We start from the raw sequence: 4730 nt of genomic DNA on the forward strand, positions 1-4730 counted from the left end.
GGTGCCTGCTGCAGAACATATGAAAGGGTCCTGCTGTAAAGGGCCCCACGACAGGAGTAAAGGGCCCAGTGGGAAGGGCCATGACCTTGGAGGGAAGGGCCCCGGCACTCAGTGGCTATCTTTGTGGTTTCTATGGATCTTCAGGGGGTATGAGCTGCATAACAGGGATAATTTCTCCCAGTTACATTTTTTTACAGACTCATGCACACTGGACATTTTTACCCTTCCTGTTTTGGGTGTCAGACGTTTTAACTGCCTCTAAACTCCCCTGCACATTATCCCATGCACACATAGGCTTTTAGCAGCGTATTTTTGGCAGGAAAGTTTAGTGGCAGAAAAAAAAACTCTGCCAGCACATTCTTTTGGCAGAAAAAAACTCTAATTCTTCCAGTCCTTACGATTCCTTTTTCCACATAACACAGAATCTTGGCCAGCAGTCAAAATGGCTGCATGGCCATTTCCACTTATTATACATCTCCAGTGTCCAGCAGTCATAATGGTGCCGGGGGTGTATATATTGAGCAGGTGCGATGACACCGTCATCTGGCCATTCCCCAGTTGATGTCCGCTAGGGACGAAACATGTAGGGAGGAGCCTACGACGGTGAAGTCATTATGTTTCTACTGTCAGGAGGTGAATGGGCGCGTGACAAAGGAAGTGAGCAGATGTTTTTGGATATGTTCTGTTTTTAACCAACAAACATTGTACTTTCAAACAGCATCTACCTTGTAAGTGCAAGTCTATTTGTTTTATTAAACCCATTTTATACAGTATTATGCTATGGGAGCCTTTTTTTTAATGTTTTCTGAGTACCATTGGCACCAGCTACAGTTCCAGGCAGCCTTTTAATGGTCTTGGGGAGACCTAATCATTCCCAATGTTTGGTGAGATCACTAATTAGTGATCATGGCGTTCTGGTTAGCATCTCCTTCAACAAAATGTAATTTTTGGTGAGATACTCCCAAAGGGAAACTACTTCTAAAGGGATGCAGACCCTGCCAATTTCTTCATGAGAGCCCTGCAGATGCAGCAGCTGACTGATCATTATAAAACCACTCCCATACAGATTCACAGACACAGAAAAACAAACAGCTTTTTCTTAAAACTAACAAAAGGTAGGAATCTGCAACAAAGTTTGTTAAAATCCCTGCAATGTACATAGAACACACAGAGGCCAATGTTTTTTGCTCAACAAAAATAGAGTTACTCTTTAAGCTCTGGAGCATTGCTTGCAGTTGCAGAAAAGGCTGTGGTACCAGAAGCCAAGTGGAGTTTATTCAATTCAGGAGTGGAAGTAAGACTACTAGCACTTTCTTTTAGTTGTTCGTGCAGATGGTGGCCAGTCTGAATTGATATTTGGATTCCTTTTTTCAGGGTTCTAGATGTACTGACTAAAGCAATCAATTTTTCATGGTCTAACGGTACTTGCAGTTATTTGCATGGGTAATTTAGAGTCATAACTACTTATTAGTCAACTTCCCAGATTGCATGACTAACAATTTGTCTACAGCTGCATATTACAGTGAAACCATTTAGTCATGGCCAAATACATTCTGCGTGGCACAAATAACCAATTTCTTATGGAATAATTTATCAATCAAACGCTATTTGAGTGTGAACAAAGGCATACACAGATGTTGTCTCATGAGAGCTCAACTGTTACACCATGATATCAACATCGTTCATAGTCTAAAATAGGAATTACATAGATAGTCCACTGTATTCCTTCACAATGTCAACACAGTACTATGTGTGCACACATATGTGTGTCATAGTACAACTAAAGGCTTCTTGACTGCTGAGGCGCATAGACCTAAGAAAAAACAACTGTTAACATAACAAACCCTTTGACCTCCCCCCGCCCCCCCCCCCCCCCCCCCCCGTAAAGAACCACACTTACAACCATTAGGTTGGAAAAGGGGCAAGGCCGCAGCTTTATTTAATTTCCAACACTGAACATGTAAACACTTTTAACCAGTGCCAGTCACAGTTGTACTGTGAGCAAGCTTTAACATTAATTAATAAAATTCCAAAGGGGGCCTGTCCTTACCAGAAGTGCTGGACAGACAGACTAATTCCAACTTCAATCAAGGGTATAGCCCATTACAGCAACCTTAACTTTTGGCCAGGTCGAAACAAAATGCTCCTAAAGCTGTGACAGACCATCCAAAAAAGTGGGCACCTCTTCCAGCCACGTGTTCTTCAAAATGCCCAGAATTCCCTGGGGGCATAAATTTATGAGCTCAGGCCCGTCCCATCACCTTGTGACCTTCATCCAATCCTCCATGACCACTTTTTTTTTTTTAAATATCTTTTTATTGGTTTAAACAAAACATATACGTTTAAACATACATTGGTCTTACATGGCAAAAAATTGGAATCCCCGGGGGGACTCTGTATGGTTATGTGGTACAGAAATAACAGGCATATACCCAGTAATGTGATTATTGTACATCAACAGAGAGCCCTGGGTCACCAGGTACTATCGTTGACCTTTATGTATGTTGGCATAACATAAGATATACTTGGTGTGCATAGTTGGTACTCATGTGGGAGCTATTAGGAGCAGGTACTCCTAGGCAACCTCCGAAGCAGAGGAGGGATCTGCCAACCATTTGGACCATATTTTGTCATACTTGTTGGGACAGCCTCTATTGGCGTATGTGTCTTTTTAGAGAGGTAGGCTATTATTGATGATTTATTTCCACAGAGAGAGAGGAGGGGGGGTTGGTTTGCGCCAGCTGAGGGCTATTGCTTTGCGGGCGTAGAACAGCGTGCGACCCGCCACTATGGGGATTAGTTTCTCAATCAGGACTAATATGCAAATTGCCATTGTCGGTTGTAGTGGCACCGAGGTAACCTACGTAATAAAGGCCAGAATCTCTTTCCAGTAACAAGCAATTGCTGGGCAGGACAAAAAGACATGGGTGAAGTTCACAGGAATCCCACCACATCTCCAACATCCGGGAAGGGAGTCAGGGTTCATTTTATGTAACCTGTAGGGGGTAAAGTATGCCCGGTGGACAATCTTGAACTGGATCAGGCGGTTTCTCAAACAGACCAGGGATTTAAAAGGGAAGTCCCAAATGTCATCCCAATCGTCGTTGTCAAGATCAGGGATGTCACAGGACCATTTAGTTCTTAGCGTTTCCAACGTCGGGAGAGAGATGATGATCAGGTGTAAGTACAATTGAGAGGTGTTTTTTTTTTGCACAATCAGACCTAAGGAGGTCTTCTAGTGAAGACTGAATCAGTTGAGGGGGGGGGCTGGAGAATTGACTACTGAAGACATGGGAGAGTTGATGGTATCGAAAAAAAAAGGACCACGGCACATTAAAGTCAGAATTCAGTTCGGAGAGCGGAACCAGGGATTGGTTGGAAACAATCTGTGATATCGTTTTTATGTTAAATTTAGTCCAGGCATGGGGCTCAGGTAATTTGTAGATGTGCTCTAGTGTTGGGTTTCACCATAGGGGGGCGCTGGGTGAAATTGCCTGTTTAGGGTATTGTATGGTTTTTAGACCTGCTCCCTATGCACGCAACGTGGTGCACATGGAGGGCGTCAGTGGATAGGGGGCTCGAGGGCCTCCAAAGAGTAAATATCTGAGGGCCTCGAGGGATCCCAGCACTGCCGTCTCAATCTGGGTAGCTGGATTGGAGGTGTCTGGATTGAGCCACCAGGCAGCCGTGACTAGCTGGGTGGCTAAGTAATATTTATGTAAGTCTGGACATGCCAAGCCACCCTGAGAGAGCGGCCGTATCAGTGTGGCCCAGCTGTATCTGGGGGACTGAGATCCCCACAGAAAAGAAGCAAGGAGGCGGTGTAAACATGTAAAAAAAGATTTGGGTATCCAATGTGGAGACTGCCAAAATAGATATGTGAACTTGGGTAACATTTTAATTTTGAACAAATTTCTCTCATCCCATCAGTGAGAGTGATAATGACTCCCATGCCTTCAGTCGTTGCCGAGTCTCCTGAACTATCGGGGAGAGGTTAAGGGGTAGGTAATTGGAGGCCTGTCTGGAGACCACCACCCCTAGGTACTTGAAGGTCTCGACGCATTGGAGAGGAACATTAGGAGGAGCTGTGGCTCGGGCCGCTGGGTCTATGGGGAACAAGAGAGATTTTGTCCAGTTGACTCTGAGGCTCGTGACAGAGAAAAAGGAGTTAAGGATCTGTAGGGCTCCTTCGAGTGATAGACCCGCATTATTAAGAAAAAGCAGGAGGTCATCCGCGTACAATCCGGAGCCACCTAATGCAAGGGGAAGAGCAGAGGGCCTCTGCGAGCGGCTCCATCGCAATGGTAAATAGAGCCGGGGAGAGAGGGCAGCCCTGTCGCGTACCCCTGGACAAACGGAAAGACCGTGACAGGCCCCCCCAGATGTCTGTTAGCCATGAAGCCAGTTTGGTCAGTCTCGATGACTGTGGATAGTAGGGGCTGCAGTCTTAAAGTCAATAGCTTGGTGAGGATCTTGAAATCGGTATTAAGTAGGGCGATAGGCCTGTAGGAGGCACAGGATGTGGGATCTTTAGGAGCTTTGTAGATGAGAATAATGTGGGCATGGTCCATGCATGCCGGAAGGGCACCATCGGCCAAACAGTGGGCGAAGAGTTGAGCTAACTTGGGGGCCAGTAGATCCCCATGAGTCTTGTAGAACTCAATGGGGAGCCCATCCGGGCCCGGAGACCTCCCAGCAGGGAAGAACCCCATCGCCCTCAGCACCTCCTC

The sequence above is a fragment of the Lithobates pipiens genome, unplaced genomic scaffold (genome assembly GCF_037356315.1).
Source record: "Lithobates pipiens isolate NorthernLeopardFrog02 unplaced genomic scaffold, aLitPip1_a1.2 Scaffold_22, whole genome shotgun sequence".
Classification (NCBI taxonomy): domain Eukaryota; kingdom Metazoa; phylum Chordata; class Amphibia; order Anura; family Ranidae; genus Lithobates; species Lithobates pipiens.